General features: G+C 39.9%; 1 pseudogene; it reads right to left on the bottom strand.

Annotated features, from left to right (window-relative positions):
• Positions 1-27,248, bottom strand: part of LOC146001432 (NADH-ubiquinone oxidoreductase chain 5 pseudogene) — a 32,536-nt pseudogene extending 5,288 nt beyond the window's left edge.
• Between the last annotated feature and the right edge of the window lie 200 nt (positions 27,249-27,448).

Here is a 27,448-nt window from a genome sequence, read left to right as displayed (position 1 = left end):
AGATTAATACTAATCTAACCTCATAAGAAATAGTTTGAGCAACTGCTCAAAGACCCCCAAGTAACGCATAATTAGAATTAGATGATCGCCCAGCAGATATTACTCTATACACTCCTATTCTCATACAACACAAAAAGAAAAATACCCCCAAATAAAAATTAAATAATAAGGTGTGATATGGAAAAACAACCCAAACAAACATAGATAAAAATAAACTAAAAACTGGAGATATATAATATGGATAATAATTTCTCAAAGTAGGTAGTATTTGCTCCTTAGTAAATAATTTAACTGCATCAGCAAAAGGCTGAAAAATACCACAAATCCCAACCCGATTAGGTCCCCTACGAATTTGAATATAACCTAAAACCCTACGCTCAAATAAAGTAAAAAAAGCAACTCTAATTAAAACACACAACTAAAATAATAAAAGAAATAACTCCAATAAATAAATCTAATATCATCTACTATAAAAAGAAATTTATCTTCATTATTGAATTCTAAATTCAATGCACTTCTCTGCCATAATAGTAATTATTATAAGAGTGATTCAGCAAGATGTATAATGTTCTTTAATTGTATTGTTCATTGATTCGATTCACATGAAGATGAATGAAGTATTGTTTCTTGTACACAAATGTGAATGTTAGCAACATTTGTACCTTGTTGGATAGTAGATGTCACAAGGAAGTAATATAAGTAATTTGTACGCTTCGTGTCATACCATTTTTGTTATTAATACGTTGCCAAGTGAACTAAGAGTGCATTTTTTTATCATCACTTGTAAGTTTAGACCCACCCGTTACTTACATGTGATTGTTATTTGGGAAAAACTTTTTTTTAACGAACCACTTATTTGTTAGCTATCAGAAAACGCTGAAATAAGTGGCATACAATGAGCAGTTTTTTCTCAATTCATCTTTTTATGTGGAAAATTGTCATTTTTTAAAAAATCAATTGAAATTCGATTATCTCGAAAACTACTAATTTTCGGACGGGGTATCATATGGTCAAATTTATTGCAAATTGTCTCTACTTTAACCCCTTTCAGGGAATGCATCTAATTACCAGTCACCCTGTATATATATTAATATTTCAAGTTCTCTTACGGAGATTTTCATTAACATTTTTAAAATATCGAGTGGAGCCATGGACGTCCGCACGATTTTTTCCAGGGAGGGGCAAGGAAAGTAGTTTTTTTCCAGGGGGTATGGCAAACAAAGTACATTTTTCCCCAAGAATAGTGTTGTTCCCTCAAAAAATATTGTTTAAATTTGAATTTATCATATTTATGCAATAATTAACACATATTACTGTGGCTGAAACGAAATTATATGTGAAAAAATACAATTTTTTTTATGACTTTCATTTTCCAGGAAGGAGACACGCCCCCCCCCTCCTTGCCACTCCCTACCGGACGTGCATGAGTGCAGCATGTGTTTTCTGCAACACGTGTATCGTTAAATCAGAATAACAAACATGCCATATAATTATTGAAATTTACTTGAAAGTAAGACTTCGACTATATTCCTAACAATAAACTCCATGATTTCAAGTGTATCGCCATTCTTTTCATTCATGGATCATGGCGAGATTTGAAGCATTTAATAATTTTTCTAAGGCACCCTTCGTTTTTGCAGTTCTTAAAAAATAAGATCTATTGACGAAATGCTATGAACAAACAATACCTCTAGTTTCTTCGATCATTATGAATTAAAAATTCACCATACTTCTAAAACTTGTAAGGTTATTGTTTGTCTTTATTTTCGAAGTGTGTCAGTAATGTCAATTCACCTCGTATGTGGAGTGAGTTGACCATATGTTCGGGGTCAGTTGACAATATTTGTAGTTCTACCCTTGATATGGTTTGGAATATTTTATTACAAACAATACACTGCATTTAAAATTACATATTACAAAAATGTTATCTAATGAACAGCATAATATGTAAAATAAATGTTTCAAACTAAAGAAAAAAACGATTACAGTTGGAAAAATTTACTCATTTTTTTACCCATTCTTCATTATTTTTATTTTTACATCACAAAAGCAAATGCAATAGGCTGTCCTATAATTGTAATATAATATAGTTATATTATTACAAACAATGCTGAGCTATTTTTAATGAAAGAATTATTTGAAAAACAATTTTTAGAGTAGGCTAAATAATAGCCTTCGCAATGAGTCGTCAGTCACAGTTTATACAAAAAGAGATTTTTCCTCTTCCATTTGTTTTTCGTGAACTTTCATTTCGTTTATGTATCAACAGCAGTGGCGGCAATTAGGGGAGCAGTTGCCCTCCCCCCACTTTTTGCCACTTTTGCCCTAGCACTATTCCAAACCTTATATACCATGGGAAAGTAAACTGCTCTTGCCCTCCCCTCCCCCACTTTTTGCACCTTGCTTCCCTTGGAACCCAGTCACACACTGATCAACAGTTACATTTGCAATGTAAAATATAATTAGTATATATAGCCTACATGCGTGTGTGTTAAACATATGCATTATACATTATAACGATATTATTTATTGTCAAACAGATAATAAAAGAATCAGGGAAAAACATCTTTGGGGCAAGGACCTGAGGAGTGTGGAGACCGGAAACTTAAAAAGTAGAAGTTTGCATTTCCCATTATAAAACTTCCATTGAGGCATTATTAGCCACTATAAATCGTATATTTCGAAATAGGTCGAACAAGCATAAAAAATTAATATTTATGACGACGTTCAAAATCTAAAGAGCGTTATACAATATTCATTTTTTGTTTGTTAGTTCCTCATTCAAGTTCTGACAATTGCATGAGTGTTTGCGATGCTCCCTCATTGGTTTCATCATTATATCTATTCTTATCGCTGCAAATATTCGAGAGGGAGAAATACGTTGTTAAGGAATCAAAGAGTACACAACTACCTAATTTTGAAATGCTAAGAATTCGAAATATTAAAATTGGGCTCCCAGCCCAGATAGTCTAGCGATAAAACGGTTATTTTGATATCGAGGGGTCCCGGTTTCGATCCCCTCTGGAGGTAACATTTCATGTAGTGGTTCGGATTCCACTAGAAGTTTTAGCTCTGGTCCCGATTAGCCTCTAATAATAATAATCCGTGTCTCGACAGCCCTAGGCCTATCTCCCGACTGCAAGGCTCCCTCTCACAATCCTACCCTAGAGGTCTGGTGTTTATCAACAGGTAATGGGGTGACGTGGGGTCAGCACGTCGAATCCCCAGCCTTAAAGGAGATTTCCGAGACCGGATTACGCTACTCACTCGTAGCTCCCCAATTTCCTCACGATGGTGGGTTGCGACCGATCCTATACACAGGCCTAGAACCCAGGCGGACTCGAACCTGTGCCCTCCCGCAGTCGGAATTCAAAGCACAGCGACTTAGGCTGCACGGCCACGGAGGAGGACCTCTGTGCATATAGTGGACCGTAATACAAATCAAATCAACTAATCGTTGCAATACGGTGCGAAAATCAGCATGCTTGGGCAATTTTCTTTGCTCGCAGTCATAGTCCTACATGTTAATTAATTATCATTTGTAAGGTTAGAAAACCATTTCTGCAGTACCACCAGAGTGGATAAATTGGATTCTGTGTAAGAAAATCAATTTTTGAAGCACATCTAAAACTACTAATTTAATTCTGATCATTGCCTCCCCGATGGCGCAGTGGTAGCGTCGTTGTCTTGTAATCAAGGGGTCCCGGGTTCGGAGGCACATAGTGGTTTGGACCCCAATTTAAACTGTAGGTCCAGTCCCGATTAGTATTACTGTGCATAAAGTGGACTTAAAACACTAAATCAATCCAATCCAACCAATCAATTCTGACCAGTATTTATGTGCATAATATATTCTGAAATAAAATTGTTACCTTCGTAATCGAATTGGTGATACTATGAGCCTTGTATTCCTGCGTCCCTAGCACAGTTACTGTTGCCCACGAGACGAGACTTTGGTCTGTCTCGTCCCGTCTCGTGAAAATGCCGTCTCATCTCGTGTCTCGTCTGGAAGATATACGTTTGTCTCGTCTCGTGTTTCGTCTCGAAGGGTTCTGTCCCGACTCGTCTCGTAAAAGTAATGCAGGATATTATGCCAACAAAAGTTAAAACTAGAAGGACATCACAAAATATTTTTTCCGAAAGTGGGTAAAACCTTAAAATATTTGGTTCACTGTATAGTGAGAATAAATAAAGTTCGTTAACCATAAGGACATTAATCTAATATATGTATAAAAATGGATGTGTATGTGTGTGTGTGTGTGTGTGTTAGTTCCGGCATAACTCTCGAACGCCTGGAGCGATTTCAACCAAACTTGGTTCGCTTATCACTTGAAATCTCGAAAGAAATACTGTGGGGGGTTCGACAGCCCTGGAGGTGGGGGTGGTGAGGGGGCGACATGTAAAATTAATCGAAAAGACCGATATTAGTGTGGAATCCATAGTTTTCGGAGAATCTAAGATGAATAGCGACACTCCTAATGCCGTTCAACTCAAAGTTCATCACCTATCGGCATGGGGGTTGAGAGGGGGTGAAAATTAAAATGTCAAGAATTACCAAGATTAGTGTCGAATCCATAGTTTTTTGAGTTGCTAAGCTAATTGGTGACATTCACGATGACCAAACTTAGTACACATATTAACTACACTCTGGAAAGAAATACTGTGGGGGTAAGACACCCCTGGCACCCCTAGGGTCGGGGTGGGAAGGGGGTGACATTTAAAAATAATCGAAAACGACCGATATTAGTGTGGAACCCATAGTTTTCGGGTCGCTAAGATGAATAGTGACACTCTCAATGCCGTTCAACTCCAAGTTAATTTTACACTATAGTTAGAATTCAATATTTTCCTGTTTAATAGAAGATTGGGATAAATAAATACCCGAGCAACGACGGGCAATCAGCTAGTATTTAATATGATAAAAACAATAAGTTGCTGACCAAGGCAGTTTATTAAGATAAAAACACTTAACACGTAACGTTTCAACCCTGTATCAGGGTCTTCCTCAGAAGAAGAACTAAACTAAAATGATGAAATATACTACACACAGAAAGATTACATACACATAGCAGGGTCACTAGCCACACAACAACAAATCAAGTTGACAGTCCTTATCTAGGAAGATTTCTCCAAAGGAATTAAACATATCACCTCCTGACAGTTGTTGACTAATGGGTCTACTACACTGACAGGTGATTGACAGGTCAAGATTATCAAGAGTCTACAACCACCTGCTTACCACTCCCCCACCACCTCCTGCCTTTTTGGTTATGGATGAATACTTCCTCCTCTGGTCTTCTTCTTTTCTCTTCTTTCTTCCTTGTTCATACTTCTTTTTTCTTCATTCCTTTTCTTCATCCTTTCAACTTTCTTTAACACACTCTTCCATTCCTTGTTTATCTTGAATCCTCCATTCCAATTCATGATGTCTTCTCCTTTCTTTTCTATTTCTTTGGCCTCCTTCCATTTTCTCACTAGTTCTCTCTTCTCTTTTCCTATTCGCCTAGCCGAATCCCATTCAACTTCATGTCCTGTTTCTCTAGTGTGTTTGAATATGGCATTCCTGTCTCTCTTCAATCTCACATCATCCATGTGTTGCTTTAACCTGTCTTTAAGTCTCTTCTTCGTTTCCCCTATATATACACTTTCACATCCTCTGCACTTCACCTCATAGATAACCCCTTCCTCTTCTTACTCTCTCTTTTCTTCCTTCTTCTTGCTGGCTATACTTAAAATAGTGCGTCCTCCCTTCCTGTAAGTTCTTATACCCACTTTCCTCAGCACTTTGCATATCTTCTATGTGGCATCGCCCATACTTCTTATACCAAACCATCTCTCTTTTTCTTTTTCTTCCTTCTCTTCCAGTCCTCTCTCTTTTATCTCTTTCCTTCTTCTGTTGATGTTGTGTCTGTCTTTCTTTTCATAGCCATTCTCTTCTAGTTGTTCCCACAGGCTATTAATCTTGGTTTCTTCTTCCCCTTTCTCTGTGCATATCTTCTTTATTCGGTCTTCCATGTTCCTTATAAAATTACGTTTAGTTCCATCACCCACATCACTTCTTTTGTGGCAGAACACTCCTGCGGAACACTTCTTTTGATACCATGTAGCCACAATCCCCATTCCTCTCTTCTTTTTCATCTCAATATCCAAGAAATTTAATGTTCCTTCCTGTTCCGTTTCGAGCTCAAGGAATATCCCTGCTTTGTCATCTTCTACATCTTTAACAAGCTTACTCAGCTGCCTTTTTGTTCCCTTCCATATCCCAAAACAATCATCCACATATCTACAAAACAGACTTAACTTATCTCCTCCTTTCACTAAGCAGGTGGTTGTAGACTCTTGATAATCTTGACCTGTCAATCACCTGTCAGTGTAGTAGACCCATTAGTCAACAACTGTCAGGAGGTGATATGTTTAATTCCTTTGGAGAAATCTTCCTAGATAAGGACTGTCAACTTGATTTGTTGTTGTGTGGCTAGTGACCCTGCTATGTGTATGTAATCTTTCTGTGTGTAGTATATTTCATCATTTTAGTTTAGTTCTTCTTCTGAGGAAGACCCTGATACAGGGTTGAAACGTTACGTGTTAAGTGTTTTTATCTTAATAAACTGCCTTGGTCAGCAACTTATTGTTTTTAATATGGAAACAAGGCTTAATTATATTACAATTAATATAATGTTTGTTAATTACCAATAGGTAGAGAATGAAATCTAGTTTGTTGTTTTTCTGCCTTCAATCAACTCTTTTATCCATCGTACACTAAGGGAGCTTTCAGACCGAAGCAACAAGCGACAGGCGACAAGCCGCATGGGGAGTTTGCACCGAAGTTACGATCAACATGAGCCGCTTCCGTATATAGGCAAATATTCACCCTATAGTATGCACTACCAACTAACAGACCGAGGCTACACTATGCACGATATTAAGTTTCAGCGATAAAGAACACGAACACCTTGTCGTGTTACTTCGGTTCGGGAGGTCACATTTACTGAGTGTTTGATTCCAAGCGGTTGCTTGTCGCTTCACGCCTGTCGCGTGTCGCTTTGGTCTGCAAGCTCCCTTGAGGGAGCGTTCAGAACGAAGCGACAAGCGACATGGTAGTTCACATGTGACACAGGCAACTTCAGTTTATTAGCAAGCATTCACAGTCCGAGCCAACATGACGCACGGTATTCAGAAAACAGTCTAATCCGTTCAACACGCAAGCGACAATCGACCCCGAACAGTTTTGTTGCGTCGCTTCGGTTGCAAGGTTTCATGTAAGGGAGAGTTCAAACCGAAGCGACACGCGACACATGCTGCTTGGAAACTAGCCCATCAACAGCAGTATTGCACACCGTGGGGCATGAGACGCCGTGCAAGCCTGCGTTCGATGGGTGGAATCCTCAACCAACACAAGGGTTTCGCACCGAAGTGACAAGCGACACAAGCTCCTTTAGTCTCTAAGCAGGCTTTCCCCACACATGCGCTACCAACGGACAAAGGCGACACGATTCACTACATTAGAAAACGGTCAAGTCCGAGCTACACGAAAGCGACAAGCGATACGTCCCGCTCGTCATGTCGCTTCGGTTCTGAAGGTTATATTTATTACTGAGGGTTCATTTCCAAGTGGCAGGCGTCGCTTCTTGCCTCTTGCATGTCGCTTTTTACTCCTTTGACTTCAGGCAATATAGATTATTTACGTCAACGCAGGGGTATCTAACTATATTGGCCTATTACCAGGTTTTTGGTGCGAAATCTTTAGAGTTTGCAACCAGTACTGACGATGGAGCTGTTGATTTTGAGAAGAGGGGTCGCAGTGAATGAACTGTTTGTGCTGGCGAGAATTTTATGACGATTGTCCCCAATAAGGCTGGAAGAGGACCTACAGTAAACAATGGCAGTGCCTACCTCCACATCCTTTTGGCGCAAGGATGAATGGAAGTCAGCCCTTTGGGGTAGCAGTTGTTGAGGAAATTTCAGAATTTTGCAAGTAAAGATACCTGCAACACGAGGGTGTAGTCTGGGCAAATTCGTTACGGGCATCGTGTGCCGAATTACGTTTTGCGAGGGGGAATCTTACAGAAATAACTCGAAAGAGCTTGCTAAAGAATCGAAGAAATGTTGGAACATCCAGAAATATGGAGAAATAAGAGAATGCTTAACCGACGCAAGAAATTAATTAGAAATGAGATGTTGATATGGTCAGTGATAAAAAAAATACCCTTTTTCCAGCGACACGTGCAGCTGGTCGTGGTACTTAAGTTCGGAAATTGACATAGGTTGTTACTTTGGTCTGGTCACTTCTTACTTCGGTCTGACCTATGCTACAAACAACACAGGACAGACGAAAAGTGAGAAGTGTCGCTTGTGAACGAACCAACAGTAATTAATGCAATTCTTTGTGCCGAAGCGCCGCGACAAGCAGGAGAGGATAACGATCACCCAGGGAAGTTATGCCACAAATTGATTACATTTCCTTACAGAATTCAGGCGTTTTCTTGCTCCAATTTTAGTTTCCATGTCTTCCCTTTTTGCCGGATCCCATTTCACCCAATTACCCAGAGGCGCAATATATCATATTTCCCATCCAAGTATAAATTTCGGCGAAAGAGGAATTCCTGTTTCGCCGATTATTTTGAAGGGAGGGAATTCTCTATCCGCTGGGAAATTTCATGTTTAAACAGACAGAATGCTTAATAAAAAGTTAAAAGGTGAGAGATACCTAGAGAAAAAGATTACTGACCGCGAGGGGGTTTGGATGGGGAAATATTACAATTAGCAAGGGAGGTTACATGTCAAAAATCACATCACTTCCTTCCATGAGAAGACTACAAAAATTGCTTTAGGTCCGTTCCTTAGTAGATGGTACGATTGTATCTGGAATATTCCTTATTCCATGTGCGGGAATAATCGTGTTGTGAAGATAAGAACTATTGTACGAGTCTCGTATGTCTCACTTAACTGTTCAGTGTGGTATTTAAGAAATTTCCAGTGGGGGGAAATTCTACTGACTGCCTAGGGACAGCATGAGATAATGACTTTATGCCATATAACATTTCCCCCACGTGGATAAAAATTTATCAAGCAGAGGGGGATACAAGTACCTAGAGGGGGGAAATCCCCCCCATCCCCCCTACAAATACCACCCTGCGCGTTATAGTAGTAGTTTTTACTTTAAAGGCGTTAAATATATTTAAGCTGTTTTAAGGACAAATAATAAATTTCGTTAGTATGGAAAAGCAAACAAAGCCCCCAATTTTCGTAATGTTTACAATATTTTTCATAAATTTTCCATTCAAAGAAATTATCGAGAATACTTCCCTCTCAAAATATTTTTATACAGATAGATATCTGAATCGGCATGTTAGCAAAGTACTTCTATCTGGAGTACTATTACAGCTTAAAATTACTCAGCTTGAATACTTTGAAAAATGGAAGTAATACTGGATTTCGGATGAGTATAAAACTAAGTAAGATAGCCTTTTTTTATGTAATACGAGGGTCACCATTTATATTTTGAGCCTAACAATGAAAAAACAGGAATTTGGCATTGAAAACTGCTTTATTGTTTTTCGAAGTATTCTCCTTTATAGTCAATACACTTTTGCATTCGTTCGAACCATTTGTCAAAGCAGCTATTCCAATCTTCTGGAGACACCTCCATAATATGGTTTTTGAACGCATCAACGGCGTCTTCCGCCGACGAAAATCGTTGTCCACGCAATTTATTCTTGACATTCGGGAACAAGAAGAAGTCATTGGGTGCCAAATCAGGACTGTATGGCGGATGACCATTCAATTCGATTTTTTGACTGTTCATAAAGTCGGTTGTTAGACGAGATGTGTGACAGCTGGCATTGTCTTGATGAAGAATGATCCGACGGCGTTTGTTTGTTTTCCGTATTTGACCGAAGACCTCTGGCAAACAAATTGTTGTGTACCATTCAGAGTTGACCGTTCTACGTTCCTCTAAAGGCACAGTTGCCACATGACCAGTTTTCCCGAAAGAAAAAAACAGACGACCATTTGTTTCGATGTGCTTCGAGCGCGAACAACTTTTGTTGGATTGGGTTCATCTTGAAACACCCATACAGTCGACTGCTGTTTACGTTCCGGCTCATATGCATATATCCATGATTCGTCACCTGTTACAATCTTATATACGTCTTTTGAATTGAAGCACCACGATTGTATTTATTGAGCATTTGTTTGCACCAATTGACGAGAGCGTCTTTTTGAGTTTTTGTCAAATTGTGTGGGATCCAACGAGAACATACCTTTCTCACAGCTAAACGATCATGTAATATTTTATATATGCTGGTGGAACTAATACATATGGTTGCCTCAATCTCACAGTATGTCACATGACGATCTTGCAGTATTAGGGTTTGCACAGCATCAATGTTTTCTTGAACAACAACTGATTTTGGACGACCTTCGTGAATCTCGTCGGTGAGCGAATGGCGGCCACGATTAAATTCGTTATACCAGCGTTTCACAGTGGCAAAGGATGGGGCTTCATCGCCAAATGTGGAAGTAAGTTGATCGATGCACTCTTGTCTTGATAATCCACGTCGAAAATTGTAAAAAATCATCGCACGAAAATGTTCACGAGTTAATTCCATTTTATTGTTGTCGCGCAATCTCCAAGGCAACATAAACAACACAAATGAAGCTATTGACAAACATTTGAAGTGCGTTATGGTCAATAATGCCAGACGACTCCGTGCAAACGTCAAATCGCGCCTAACTTCAATCAGTGTTGCCAAGGCTCAAAATATAAATAGTGACCCTCGTAGACGCTGATTTGGGTTTCCAAAGAATATCCTTTACTCCGAGTAAATAAATATTCGCAACTGATTAATTATTTTGATTGTATTTTTTTCCGAGACTTTCTTGACGAGACGAGACTTTTACGAGCCGTCTCGTCCCGTCCCGTGTCTCGTCTCGAAAACGAGACGAGACAGGTGGTCAGTCTCGTCTCGTCTCGAATTTTGAAACGCTTGTCCTGTCTCGTGTCTCGCCTCGTTTTCGAGACAGGACACGAGACGAGACGAAACATGTCTCGTATCGTGGGCAACACTAATCACAATATACATTGAAATTATATAGGGAGGTTATTTCAGTTGTTTACCGCGGATCGTCGGCCGTTCGGCGGCCCCTTCATGCAACAGGTCCCGGCAAATTGCATTACAGGAAGTCCGTAACAGAAACCGCTTGTTTTGTAATGTTTCCAGTTTTTACAATTACAGTTACAATTACAATTGAAATAAGCACGTACCTTGTCGCAAGGATGCTGGAAAAGGTGGCCTCCCAAATACAAATATTTCTGGTACCTTATTTCTGACATCTAATCTTAGATTAGACATCGCTACTTTATCCTCAGTTGTTGCGAGTGCTTATCGGGGGAGTTGTCAGCCGCGAGAGGGCGCTTCATACTGCTCGAATGCGACACCTGTCGGCAGTGATGTCAACCGCAGGGATATGTCCCTACGCATAGGGACTTTTTACTATATTTCGCCCGCGTAGGGACAGATTTGCCAAATGAGAGAAAACGTAGGGACTTTTTTCAATCTTGGAAAATAACGTTTTATTGTGCAAAGGTGCAAAGCTTACTCGCCAGTCGGTTGCAGTTTCTTCGGGCTCGGTTTGGAATGAATGGATTAGTTTATCTGGATACTTTAGCGAGGAGGAGAAAAAAGAACTAACTAACAAATCTCCATCAGAATTTTGGAACATGTTTTCGGTTACCAAGAACTTTCAAGGCAAGTTCTTTTTTGAAAACATTTTCACTCTCGCGAAAATAGTGCTAACATTGCCACATTCTAACGCGGAAACGGAAAGAATATTTTCAATGTTAAGTGATACAAAAACAAAAAAAATAGAAATAAAATGGGACCAGAATTGTTAAAGACTGCAGGAAATACAGCATCACCAACCAACATCTATCTCTTCACAGCAGCAGCATGTAAGTCTTCAAATAACATAATCAACAGTAAACGACTCAACGTTGTTCATTAGGGGTGTGCGGGATCCCGAAAAGTCGGGACCGGGATGGGGAAAAAAATTTCCCGTCACGATCCCGACTTCGGGAATTGACTTCCCGACTTTTCGGGATCCCGAGGAGTCGGGAAATACCGAATGGTCACTTTAAAAAGTCGATAATTCTCGACGTTTTCTGCATTGTAAGTTTCTGGAACTTATCGGAAATTGTAAGTTTTTATTCTAGAAATGCAAAAACAATCACTTAAAGTGAAAATTACGTGTAGAATTCGAGATTTCCAGAGCTTCGGGAAATTTCAAACATTGCAAATTTTTCCCGTCCCGAAAGTCGAGATTTAAAAAAATTCCCGTCCCGACCCAAAAAATTCTGTCCCACACACCCCTATTATTCATTAAGGCAAGAATTTACAATAACGGACCCTTCTGTAATTTCTATGCTACGTCTTATACTCACGAAATAATTAGTCGTGATGATTTATCTCAAGTTAACATGTTGGGGTGAGGTGAAAAAATTGTTCATTAACAACATATATTGACAGCCTTGGTCTGTAAGCGATTGCGTTTTTGCTTGTTTGTCTGGTTGGGAAAAAGGGGGAGGGGTGTCTATGGGAGTTTTAACTTTTTCCCAACTCTGCAATGTCCAGCTGCAATACTACTATAGCGTCGTTGTTCGCATCTAATACTCCACAAGTATTTCGAATCTTCCCCCACTAAAAGAATAAAAAAATCCTGAGTATGGGCCTAGTTAGCTTGCAAAAATTCACATACCGCGCCACTTGTTTCGATAACAACCTCGAACTTTTGAGTGAACCAAGCTGGTTCAACCACAGATATTATGTATATGCGTCTATCTGTGGTTCGATGTTCGTGGGGTCCTTCCTGCCTGTTGTAGTGTGTATTGAGGACAGCGTTGCCAACCTCCTGATAAGAAGAATTGCTGCTTCAACTCTTAAATTATGCTAAATGCAACTAATTATGTTGTTTTAAGTTCAATTTATGCAGATATTTTGGAGTTGTGGAACTTTTGTTATCGATTATTTACTACAGTTAAACAACATTGAGCATTTCGCCCATCAAATCAATTACAATGTATAGTGTGCTTGAAAAAGTTGGAGAAAATTCGACGATTGGGAACGGCTGCACGTATGTTTTATTTGTGACCTCCAACTTTCTACCGATTTCCTTTCACTAAAATGTTCATTTCGTAATCGGGGAGTTTGAATTAAACTTATCTGTCCCAAAGACGCGCGTTTAGAGCACTTTGCCAAACACAGGGTGCCGGATGCCAGCGAAGTTCAAATTTTGTTAGGTTTTAAACAATAATCCAAGGTTAGCATCACTGACTGTAGGAAGCCCTCGATGCTTCCTCGCAACTGAGCAACCTCGTCCCGCTCCCTTCTACACCCCGCGCCGATCCCGCTGTAGGTGGAAGATAGAGGTTCCTCAGCAGCAGGAACAACTGTCGTCTTTGGGCGGCAGATGGAGCAAGCCATGAGCAAGCAAGTGACAGCAAACAGTAGCAAACCTAGTAAAATGTACGCATATTGCACTTATAATTCAATAACGTGCATTAAACTCCTAAAAACGTAGGAAACTGGAAATAAATGTAAATGAACTGTAGGAAGTTCCTTACTTCCTACATGGAGGAATCGCCCCTGGTTACGACTAAAGGGTACAATGAGCAGCGACGGCGCCAGGATTAATCATCTAGTGGTGTTGAGGGAGTGCGGAAAGAAATTTAGGGGGTGCGATGCTGAAATTAAAGAAAACATGAGACACGGATGCAACCTTTCAAAACTGGGGGAGCAAGGTGCCAAAACTGGGGGGGCTGTGCTCCCCTTGCCCTCCCCATGGACGTCCATGATGATATGTATTAAGTCTTATACTCCAAGAAAGTGGTCGTACAGTGTAAACATTCATATACACGTTGCAGTCTTATTGAACTATGTAGTGAAATACAAAATGCAATTACCCTTGCATTTAAAAATACAATTTTTGAACCTTTTCAATGTAACCAATGGAGGTACAAAATACATAGTACATGGAATGGGCGTGCGCACGAAGGAAAGAGGGGCAATCCTCCTTAATCATGGACATCCGCAGATTTTTCCACAGAGGGCAAGCAAGCTTTTTTCTCGGAGAGGTGACCGAGGCATATTACCCCAATAGGTAATAGTGATGCTCCATAATAAAACACCACTTGAATTTGTAATTATTGTGTTCCTGCATTCCCATTATAATAATTAATATAAATTACTGTGACTGAAATCAAATTACACGTGACTTTTACGTTGACATTCGTTTCCTAAAGGAAAGGTGTGGCCGTCCTTGACCCCTTTACAGCCCCAATATTATTATGCTCTCTCCTGGAAATTTAGTGTAGAGAAATCTTATCGTCGTTATTACACGATATTTTGCTCTTAAAGAAAGTGAAGCATTTTCAGTCTGATGAAAGTTCAAAGGATCTAAGGGGGGAGAGGTTCATTATTTCCTATGAAACTGAAGTACTATTCCGCTTCGTGGGTCACACACACATGCCCCTGTTTCATACCCGTCGGTACAATAAAATAGTTAGATGAAATGAGGTTTTCTTACCAACTGAACTTTCATCAAGACTCCTCCCCCTCACCCCTTCCCTAATTAGAGTGCCTGCGCACGCCTATGGTAGATACATAGTAAGTACATAATATGTACCTTCCGTTTGCCACTTCAGGACAAAACGTGAAGAGCACAGCAAGTTCGCCTTCGTTAAAATCCCTTCACTATCCCAGACCCAACAACGAACTGTAAAATTTATTCCTAACAGTTTTTGAAAAATCCTGAAATGGTTCGTTTACCAGACATGTTACGAGTAGTGTTGCCCACGAGACGAGACGAGACGAGAATTTGACTTGTCTCGTCCCGTCTCGTGGAAATGCTGTCTCGTCCCGTGTCTCGTCTCGAAGAGCTTTGTCCCGTTCCATTACGTCCCATCTCATTTTGTCTCGTCTCGTAAAATTAATGTAGGATATCATGCCAACAAAAGTTAAGAGTGGAAAAAACATTATTCCCTAAAGTGGGTTAACCTTTAAAAATTTGTTCACTGGACAGTCAGAAAAATTAAGGTTTGTTAACTACAAAGACATTAATATTTAGTCTAAAATAAAGTTTGTTAATTACCAATAGCTAGATAGTTTATGGAATCTGCCTTGTATTTCTGACGTCCATATACTCTTTATCCATCGTACACTAAGGGAGCTTTCACACCGCAAAAACACGCGACAGGAGACAATTCGCACGGTGGGTTTATAATCTTACAAAGTTATAAATGACACGAACGAACCCGTTCCGTCTAGGCAAGTGTTCACCGCGTATGCACCAGCAACATCGCACGATCTTAAGAAAACGACCGAGTTTCAGCTACACGTGCAGCTTGTCGTATTGCTTCGATTCGGAAGGTTACATTTAATGAAGTTTCGTTTCCAAGAGCCTGTTTGTTGCTTTTGTGTGCAAGCTTCCTTACAGTGAGCGTTCAGAACGAAGGGACAAGCGACACGGTAGTTTCACACTGAAGCGACAAGCAACACAGGCCTCTTTAGTTTATAAGCAACTTTCACCGCGCATGCACAAACAATAATCCGAGAGAACACGACGCACGGTATTCATAAAACGGCCTAATCCGTACAACACACAAGCGACAATCGACACGAGTAGTTTGTTGAGTCGCTTCTGTTCCAGAGATTTCATGTAAGGGGGATATGACACCGAAGCGACAAGCGACACGCGACACGCGTCACATGCCGCTTGGGAACGAGTCCATTAACAGCAACATTGCACATCGTAGCGTCACGAGAGGCTGCACAAGCCTAAGTTCGATTGGTGGAATCCCCAATCGACACGGGAGTATCGCACCGAAGCGACAAGCGACACAATCTCATTTAGCCTATAAGCGACCATTCCCCGCGTATGCGCTGCCAATAGACAGAGGCAACACGATACACTATAGCTATTAGAAAACGGCCAAGTCCGAGCGACACGCAAGCGACAAGCTTTGCTCTGATTGGCTGTTCCACAGAATCCAGGCGAGGAAAGCCAGTAGCAATTAGAACATGTCCAATTCCTCAAAACCAGTCAAGCAGCAAGCTAGCCAGCCATCACATCCAGGCAGGTAGCCAGTTCAACGCCAACTTAACTGGTTATCCAGTTCCGTGTGATTCGGCCTTAACTATTTGTCTATTACTAGGTCCTCCCCGATGGCATGGTGGCAGTGTCATTGCTTTTTAATCAAGGGGTCACGGGTTTAATACCCGGTGGAGGCATCTAGTGGTTCGGATGATCGGATCCCACTTTAAACTGTAGGTCCAGTCCAGATTAGCCTTACTGTGCATAAAATGGACTTAAAAAACCAATTCAATCAACCAATCAAAGAGACAATTTCTAACTTATTAGTGCGAAATCTTTGGACTTTGCAACGTGTATACTTGAGGGAGGCGAAGGTGTGTTGATTTTGAGAAGAGGGGTCGCAATGAAAGAACTCTTTGTAGGAGCAAGAATTTTATGAGGGTTGTCCCCAGCATGGCTGGACGAAGACCTACAGTAAACTGTCGTATGTGTGACGCTTATTGCGTAAATAGTATATATTGTTTATAAGACCTTTGAAGTTGTGAAGATGTTGATAAAAACAGATTGTGTTTTGTCTTATATAAATGGAGTTCATTATAGTTTGTTGAATGGAATTTTGTGATCAATTAAATAATGTTGAATTATGCGTGCATATAATTTATAATCTATTCAACACCTTGTGTGAGATCTGCATGTGTTCCAAATTCACAACAGATGTATTAAATGGCGACGAGAAAAATATTTAACGGCGTAGTACAGATTTAGATGAGTTTTGTCTATGATTAATTGGATTTAATCGTTGCTGTAGGCATCATGTCGTACGTGCCAGGATTTGACAAATATGATCCAGATGAAGGAACCATTAACTCTTATTTGGAAAGATATGATAATTATTGCCGAGTTTTCAACATATCTGAGGAAAGCAAAGTTCCTAGATTCATATCTGTAATTGGCGCCAAACCTTATGAAGTGTTACGCGGTTCGATCCCCGGCCGGTTCAAATCCGGGAACTTTTCTAACGATGGAAGCGGCCCCGGCGCCCACCCAGCGTCGAATAACATGGGTACCTGGGGGAAACCCTGGGGGGTAAAGGCGGTCAGGGGCGTGATGCTGATCACATCACCCCCACTCACGACCGGATCAAGAAAGTGTGGTGCGTTACCCCCACACCCCCTATACGCCTTCATGGCGTGGTGCTATGCACAGGGGAACACTTTACCTTTTTTACGCGAGTTGTTCTCTCCAATACTACCAGAGAAGAAATCGTTCAAGGACATTTCTGATAGGCTCATTTCTTATTACAATCCAAATAGTAATTTTATAGTGCAACGCCTAAAGTTAAGAAAATATACGCAAGTGGATGTGGAGAAGGTGGAAGATTTTACAAGAAGGCTCCGAAAGATAGGTGAAGCATGTGGATATGGTGAGTTTTTACCTATTGCATTGTTTGACACGTTCGTGAGCGGTTTAAGGTCTGACGTTATTAGGAAGAAAATAATAGCAGAAAATATCATGGAATTCCAGAAAGCTTTTGAGTTAGCTAGACAAATGGAAAAACTCAAGTGTGACATGAAGGATTATTACCGTCAAGTGAACTTAAAAGGCACAATGAATAATATTAAGTGCAAGGGCAATGACAGAAAATTTCATGAAGCGAATAACGTTTCACGTAAAAATGAGATTGATTCCAAATTTAGCAATCAGCAAAGTAATCTTCATGGTCAAGGTAATAATTCTAAATCATATAAATCAAAGTCCAAAGTGCAAGGGCATTATGAAGGAAGTTTTTGTTCGTTTTGTGGGAAGCAAGGCCATAATTATTTGAAATGTTATAAAAGGATTAACATTGAACGTGGAAAATCCACAAATTATGAACTCAATAACAAATTTGTTGCTCATACAACTGAGTTAGAATCCGCACCTAATTCTGAAGCTAGTCCAACAAACACAGCTGCGAATCAAGGTTTATTTATTGCCACTATTTTTACACATTCTAATGATGCACAAATCAACGTTAATAGTAAAGTTGATAAAGAAGAAATCGTGGATCATGCATCCAAACTTCAATCATCACAACATGTGGTCAACGATTCGGAAAATGATATAAAAGTGTGTACAAGGGAACTAGATTCCAACATTAACCAGCGTACATATTTAATAGATATTAATGTACATGGTCATGAAGCTAAGTTTGAGATTGACACTGGATCCTATGCATCTGTAGCTAGTAAAGATTTTTATCAAAAGTTTCTGCAAAATGTACAAATGTCTGAACCTAACTGTACATTGAAAGGTGCTGATAATAATATAATACCTTTACTGGGAAAAGTTAATGTGAATGTTGCGTGGATAAATCAGTTCTATCGTCTAGATTTGTACATAATGAACTGTCATTTAGAATATCCGCTTTTAGGAAGAAGTTGGATTCAAATTATGATACCCAAGTTACATTGTGAGTTGACTGAAATTTGTGCAAGGGTAACTTGTTCTCCGCAGTCTGATATTATTGCACACAATGTCGCAGGAAATAATGCAATGAACTCTGATGTTCGTAATGTCAAGCATATATTAAATAAATGTGACAATTGTATAAAAACTAATAATGTGCAAGGGATCGTTGATATTATAAAGGAAGAATTTCATTCTACATTTGATGGCGATTTAAGCTTTCCTATAAAAGATTTTAGAGCTGATATTCCATTAAAACCTGACGCAACTCCAATTTTTAAGAGATTTTACAATGTACCTTATGGAATTAAAGATAAAGTAAAATCAGAATTGGATAAATTGGTAGAAAATGGCATTTATGAAAAAGTCAATACTAGTGAATGGGCCAGTCCAATGGTTGTCATTAAAAAGAAAAATGGAGATTTACGCATTTGTTGCGATCTAAAAAGTACATTGAACAAATATGTAGAAAATGCTTCTTATCCCCTACCACTGTTAGCGGATATTTTCCAGAAAGTTAGAGGAAATGCCGTATTTGGTAGTTTGGATTTACAAAAAGCTTATTGGCAAATAGCTTTGAGTGAAAAAGCAAAAAGGTTGCTTGTAATGAACACGCCATGGGGATTATTACAACACACAAGATTACCGTTTGGAGTTAAAATTTCGTCTCAAATATTTCAGAGTGTAATTGAACAGATATTGCAAGGTCTGCATTATGTAATTCCATATCAAGACGATATTCTAATTTGTGGATCTGGACTGAATGAAACGGTTAGCAGATGTATTGAGGTCATGCACAGGTTAGCACAATATAACGTGAAGGTTAATTTGGAAAAGTGCAAGTTCATTAAATCATCCATTCAATACTTAGGATATGAACTCTCTGCGGAAGGAATTAAACCTTGCCAGTGCAAGATTGAAGTATTACTTAATTGTCCACGTCCGCACGACGTGAAGGAATTGAAGTCGTTTTTGGGAGGCATTCATTTTTTTCGAAGGTGCATTCCAAATATGGCTATACTTATTCCAGCCTTGTACAATTTATTAAACAAGAATGTGCATTGGAATTAGAGTGATGACTGTGAAAGTCAGTTCAAAAAGGTTAAAGAAGCACTGCAGTCATCCGAAACTTTAACTCCGTTTGATCCTAGCAAGGATACAGTAATCATATGTGACGCTTCGAGCTATGGTCTAGGAGCTCAGATGTGCCATAGAATTAATGGTGAATTAATAATAATAATCCTTAGCGCGACAGCCCATGAAGGGCCTTGGCTTACCTACCGACTGCCGGTCTCCCTCCCACACTTTCTCTCGTCACCTCTAAGCGTGGAGATCTTCAACCAGTATTGGAATAGTCGGGGGGTCAGCCCGACGTATCCCCAGCCGTTATAGTAGGTCGTCTCGACCGGATTACGCTCACTCACTCGGAGCTTCCCAATTTCCTCACGATGGTGGGTTGCCACCGGCCCTATACGTAGGCCGAATAAATTCCGACCAGAGCCGGATTCGAACCTACGCCGTCCCGCAGCGAACGATCTCAAGACGAGTGAACGCCTTAACCCGCTCGACTACGGAGGAGGACAATGGTGAATTGAGTTGCTGTTTTAAGTCCACTTTATGCACAGTAAGGCTAATCGGGACTGGACCTACAGTTTAAAGTGGGATCCGAACCACTTGTGCCTCCACCGGGTATCGAACCCGGGACCCCTTGATTACAAGGCAATGACGCTACCACTGCGCCATGGGGGAGGCCAATGGTGAATTGAAAACAATAGAGTGTGCATCTACTACTCTTTCGCAACATGAAATGGCTTATCCTCATCATGAAAAGGAAGCTCTTTCAATTATATTTGCCGTGAAGAGATTTAGAAAATATATTTATGGAAAGCAATTTCAAATATGGACTGATTCACTACCCGCCAAACAACTACTTCAATATGGAAAGGCTATACCCATTATGGCTTCATCCAGGATTCAACGTTGGTGTTTGTTCTTGGCTAATTATGAATATGAAATTGTGTACAAGAAGAATGTTGAAGTAGTGGATCTGTTTGATTGATTGATTGATTGATTTAGTTTATTTTACTTCGCGTTTTGTGCCTCTTGGCTAATTTGCGAAGATGGGGATGAGTGATGAAATGATGAAATTGATGAATGGACATTCACAAACAACCAAACCCGACCGGGATTCGAACCCGGGACCCTTGGCGTCGCAGCGCGATGTGCTAAAATCGGATCTGTTGTCGAGGTTGCCATTGCAAGGGGAAACAGTTGATATCGACGGGATTCAGTTTGTAAATGCAATCAAGCTCACGGATCGTCTGAAAGATGTCTTCCGAACTTTGCAAGAACAAGATGTGATGTTGAAACAGGTCAAAAGATACGTTATGGAAGGTTGGCCAGAATCTAAGATTAAGGATCCAAATATAGATGCAAGTGAATTCGAAGCGCTGAGAAGAAGAAGAAATGAACTACAATGTGAAGAAGATATATTGCTGTGGAGTTCTAGAGTTATTGTACCTAATTCAATGAGGCAACAAGTTTTGGAGAAAGCTCATGAGAATCACGATGGCGTAGTTAAAATGAAGTTACTATTGCGTGAAAGATATTGGTGGCCTGGTATAGACAAATGCGTTGAAGATCACGTAAAATCGTGCAACGTTTGTAATGCTGTAAAACCTGACACCAAAAAGAAAGAATACAATGATTGGAAGGAAGTAACTAAGCCGTGGGAGAGAGCACACATGGATTTTTTCTATTTTCAAGGAAAAGTGTTGCTTCTCGTTGTTGATGCATTTACAAAATGGCCAGAATGTGAAGTTGTATCTTCTACATCATTCAGGGATGTAAAGGGATTTATGTCAAGACTAAGTTCAAGGTATAATCAGCCATACACCTTAGTTACGGATAATGGTCCTCCCTTCCAATCTGCAGAATTCAAGAAATATTGTGAAGATCAAGGGATTGCTTTGATGCATTCACCAGCTTATCATCCGGCTAGTAATGGACAAGCTGAGAGACACGTACAAATTATAAAAAGTGCTCTGAGATGTAAATTGTACGAAACTAGAAGAGATGACAAGCATTTTGATTTAAATAATGCTTTGCTGGATGTGCTACATTGTGTCCGAATGGCTACAAACACCGTTAATTTGAAATCTCCTGCTGAAATGATGTATGCATTTGAGCCGAGACCGAAAGATGATATAGGTCGGTTGCAGGATATTCCTGATAAAAGCAAACGCGAGGATACCAGAGGAGGTGTCAAAGTTTGGGTGAAACTTGCCAACCGAGATTCCAGTGGTGCATCCTATGTTCAAGGTGAAGTTGTCCGGAGAGCAGGGACATATACTTGGTATATTAAAGTTGGTAAAGATGTTAAGTTAGTGCATGGAAACCAGATAAAATGGAGAATTGTGAGAGAAAATGATAGAGGATATCATCATGATAGTGATGAAACAGGCGATAAGAATAATGACGCATCTTCAGAAGTCCACGAAGGAAGATATTTAGATGCGAATGATACGTTTAAGGATTACGAGAGAGGAGACAATCACGAAGTGGTGGAAGAAGCTGCAAGAGGAGACATAGATTTAGATAGACGTGAAGCAGCAGAGTCAAGAGTATTAAGGAGAAGTCAGAGGCAAAGAAAACCACCTGACAGATTGGATTGTTAAAAGAAGTAAAAAAATAAAACCAAAATTTTGCTAATGTAAAATTTCATCGACGCGGGGGAATGTCGTATGTGTGACGCTTATTGCGTAAATAGTATGTATTGTTTATAAGACCTTTGAAGTTGTGAAGATGTTGATAAAAACAGATTGTGTTTTGTCTTATATAAATGGAGTTCATTATAGTTTGTTGAATGGAATTTTGTGATCAATTAAATAATGTTGAATTATGCGTGCATATAATTTATAATCTATTCAACACCTTGTGTGAGATCTGCATGTGTTCCAAATTCACAACAGATGAGGGAGGCGAGGGTGTGTTGATTTTGAGAAGAGGGGTCGCAATGAAAGAACTCTTTGCAGGAGCAAGAATTTTATGAGGGTTGTCCCCAGCATGGCTGGACGAAGACCTACAGTAAACAATGGTAGACTGCCTCCACATCGTTTTGAACAAGGATGAATGGAAGAAAGCGCCTGGGGTAGCCGATGGTTGGCAGATTTAACAATATTCGGAGGAAATTTCAGCGGGAAGATAGTGATCCTTGGAAGTAAAGATAGCTGGGACACGAGGTTAAGGTCGGGGCAGATTCGTTACGGACAACGTGTGACGAATTCGGATTTGCGAGGGGAGAATCTTGCAGAATATAACTACCAAGAGCTTGCTAAAAAATCCAAGACATGTTGGAACATCGAGAAATATAGAGAAATAAGAAAATGCTTAACCGATGAAAGAAATTACATGAAAGTGAGATATTGATATGGACAGTCATAGAAAAGAACTGTTTCCAGTAACACGCAAGCGACAAGCGACACGTGCAGCTTGCCGTGTTTCTTCGGTTCAGAATGTGGCATTTATTAACGGAGGTTCGTTTCTAAGCGATATAGGTTGTTGCTTTGGTCTGGTCACTTATTACTTCGGTCTGACCTATGCGACAAGCAACAAGAGAATGGCGAAAAGCGAGAAGTGTCGCTTGAAAACGAACCTACAGTAATGTATGCAATCTTTCGAACTGAAGCGACGCGACAAGCATGAGAGGATATCGATCACCCAGTGAAAAGTTGTGTCACAAATCAGTTCCTTACTTTTAATGGATTATAACTCTTCACTGGATTCAGGCGTTCTTTTGCTCCTTCTTCAGTTCCTAACCACGAGGTGTGAGGGAGGGATTACAAACAGCAACGCAGATTACATACCTTGCTTTTGGTCAGTTCCTTAGATGACACGTTTTTATGTGGAATTTCTCAAAATTCCTTATGTGGGAATATATCGTATTGTGCAGTGACGTGCACTGAGGAGTAGCTAGTCTAGCAGAGATAGATCAATCAATCTCACATCTCGAATTATATTCAAATCACAATATTTATTGTCTTGTTAAAGCCACCACAGCTCATATGCAACACATTCTTTTCCACGCGCTTCTCGTCCATCGGTGTTCTCCGCGGGCAAAGCTGGCTGGATAAACTAGCTCGCTCTTCTTCCGCCTGACCAGTTTCCAGGTAGAAACGACCGCCCAATGAAAAAGAAAGATTTTTACCTCTACCTCCCTTGTCCCTCGCCCCCCCTGCAATGGTTGAAAACCCAGGCTTTCAGGTCCCGCAGTCTATCTCCTATAGGACAGATGGGGGATTGGTTTCTCATAGATTTTTTTGTAAATCCTCTAAAGAACTCAGGGTAAAATTTTCTGCAATTATCTGTATTTACACAACATTTTACACGTTGTACAATATGTATGTATAATATGGGATGTAGTTTTATTGTTTATGCAATGGAAACGTGTTATGTGCAGACAATAATGTTATGCTTTCTTTCCTTTCTTCAAGTATGGAATATATAATGATTAAATTACAAATATGTGCTCGGGGTCTCTCTCACTGTCGTTTTAGTAGAGTTTTATTTAAATATACTACTCTTGGCCTCTAACAGTCATAAATACGGATGTATTTATTTGGGCAAGAGAACGCGTGTTCATATTGTTGTTGGTTTGGTTTATTTTACTTCGCTTTTCTGCCACATTTGGTTATCGCGAAATTGAGGATGAGTGATGATATGATGAAATTGATGATGGGACCTCATATGAACAACACAGGCCAGGATTCGAACCCGTGATGAGTGTGCATTCTTGTCCTATGTGTTGTACTCTGCAGTGAATAATGAAATAATTTGGAATGAAAAATGTATCTCAGAACTCAAAAAGCCAAATGAATATTATTGAAGAAACTACAAAAAAGTGTGTTTTGTTAAATGTTTTGTTTCTGTGCATAAAGTGTGCTTAAAACATCAAATCAACCAACAGTGGGGCAGTGGTTATCACACCAGGAGTTCCGGGTTCGAACCCCGTCCTGGGCATAGGTGTTCTTTGTGTTTGTCCATTCATTAATTTTATCGTATCATCTTCGCAATTAACCAAATGTGACAAAAAAAGCGACGCTAAGTAACAAAAATGAAATCAAATCATTGATTGATTGATTGCTTGATTTGGTTTATTTTACTTCCCTTTTCCGCCACTTTTGGCTAATCGCGAATATGATACGATAAAATTGATGAAGGGACACACACAAAGAATACCCATGGCCAAGCTGAGATTCAATCCCAGGATCTCTGGCTTAGTAGTCAAATCAAATCGTTTTTATATTTTCGAATGTGGGTGGGGTTTACGTGTACTTGTTTTTAGTACTCATTCATCATTTTGTAATCTTTTCCTGTTATTGACATTCTTTTTTTTTAGAAATACTGGGCCCTAAAGGGGGGAGGGGTGTGACCCACACCAACCCCACCCCTCCTTGAGCACGCCACTGACTACTACACCAAGTGTCGACGTCACCGCACGTCACTGGTATTGTGTGACGATAACAATTATTGTATGCCTGCTTTACTATCGTTGTAGCAGTAGGTTTTTTTAACTTTGAAAGCGTTAAAAACATTCCAGCTGTTTTAAGGATAAGCAAATAATTTCATTAATATAAAAAGCAAACAAAGCCAGCAATTTTCTTCGTAAGGTTTACAATATTTTCATAAATTTCTCAATCGAAGAAATTATCGAGGACACTTCTTTTATCACAATATTTTTACAAATAGATATCTGAATCGGTATTTTAGTAATATACTTGAATCTGGAGTACTATTAAAACAAAATTATTAAGCTCGAATACATTGAAAAATGGCAGTAATGCTGAACTTTGAAAGAGTGTTAAAAATAAGTAGGATAGCCTTTTTTTGGATGTAATAGACGCTCATTTGGATTTCAAACAAAAATACTTTATTCGGAGTAAATAATTATTTGCAACTGATTAATTATTTTGTTTGTAATTTTTCGAGACTTCCGAGACGAGACGAGACTTTTCATGAGCCGTCTCGTCCCGTCTCGAATTTTTAAAAGCCTGTCCCGTCTCGTGTCTCGTCCCGTGGGCAACACTAAGTACAGTATCCGGGATCAGGGACGGCGCTGCAGAGACTCTATTGTCCTTTGATTTTTTTGATTGATTTGTTGTTTTAAGTCCACTTTATGCACAGTAAGGCTAATAGGGACTGGACTTACAGTTTAAAGTGGAATCCGAACCACTAAGTATCTGCACCGGGAATCGAACCCGGGACCCCTTGAAAACAAGGCGACGACGCTTTTATTTATTTATTTTTTAAAGGTATACCCTTATTCGGACCCTAATTTTCGGACAAACACAAACAACCAAGCCCGAACGGGATTCGAACCCGGGACCCCTACCTTCGCAGCGCGATGGGCTAAGCACTCGGCCACGGGGTCTGGCAACACTGCGCCATCGGGGAGGCTTATTGTCCCTTGAGAAAGAGCTTGCAAAATCTTTGGATTTAAACAAAGTTGCAGCTGCTCATAAAAACAAATGAATCTTATCGTAGTTTCTTGCTGTGGTTTATTTTATCATTTTGACAAAAAGGTACGCACTCGCTTTACATAGAAATTATGATACGTGTAGTATTTATACGTATATCCAGCGAGTTGATAATAAATAGTTTTTATGGTGTATTTTGTTCTGTTCAAATGAATAATAAATCTGTGATATTGTTCCACTCAATAATGACTTATGAAAAGAAAACAACGTAATTATTACATTTTATTTGACATAAAAGATTCGTGCCTGAAAGTACTTTGGAATATGATGGAACAAAATGCAACATCTCCGTGATTTATCTTTGGATCTGACTGTGAAATATGTCGCTGTAAAATTATACAGTAGGAAAGTAGCTATAAGGAAATACCTTTTAGCCAGCAATAGTTACCCCCCCCCCCCCACATCCCTCCCTGAGAATTTTTATCCGAAATCTGTAGTCCCCAAACCTATTTCAGGCGGGCACAGTCACTGCAGTCCTGTACCCTGTGGAGGCTTGTAGTGGTTCGGATTTCACTTTAAACTGTAGGTCCAGTCCCGATTAGCCTATCTGTGCATAAAGTGGACTTAAAGCACCAACTTAATCAAATAAGCGTGCGTCCCGTAGTCAGAACCCAAAGCCTGGCAGAGACACGTGCTGAGTTTAGTTACGATAGGGATCTGGGCCACGTATAATGTGATGGGTGCAAATAACTCAAGTGTTGACGTACGCAAAAATTATTTCGATCGATCAATCAATCTTGTCTTGGTTAAACTGCTTATCACTGTATTATATGACGGGAAATATAGCCTACGTGCTGGAGTCAAATGGGGGAAAAACATGATGGAGCCCCGCTCATCGCAAGATGTTCCCAGGATCAAACACGGTTTGATTTTGGTTCTCTTGTTTCAAGTGGAAGGTTCTGTGATTGGTCCACTCAAGGTCACTTCTCCCCTTCGTGGAAGACACCCTCCTCTTTTCCCGCTCAACGGAAAGAATGGGGACCAGTTTGAGTGGGAGAGGCTTTTTGGAGGTGCCTGTCCGACATCTGGTTCATTCATTATATCCTGACATTTTTATGGCTTGACCGGGCTCCGTTCGATGAGCAAGGGTCCCTGTGCCTTACCGTGTTTATACCCTATGAAGGCAGATGTTCCAGGATCGAACCCATCATCCATCTTATCTTTCCTCCTCGTCATGACGATTAACCAAATAGATAGAAAAACGACGTACTAAGAACATGAATAGAAAGATGGGTAGATTAAGGGTAAAAACACATTTCGGCACAAGGACCCTTGCTAATCGAAAGAAGCCCGGTCAAGCCATAAAAATGTCAGGATATAATGAATGAACCAGATGTCGGACAGGCACCTCGAATAAGCCTCTCCCACTCAAACTG

The sequence above is a fragment of the Lepisma saccharinum genome, chromosome 17 (assembly GCF_977018435.1).
Source record: "Lepisma saccharinum chromosome 17, izLepSacc3.1, whole genome shotgun sequence".
NCBI lineage: Eukaryota > Metazoa > Arthropoda > Insecta > Zygentoma > Lepismatidae > Lepisma > Lepisma saccharinum.
Note: the sequence above shows the minus strand (reverse complement) of the source record. Positions and strands in the feature narration are given on the sequence as shown.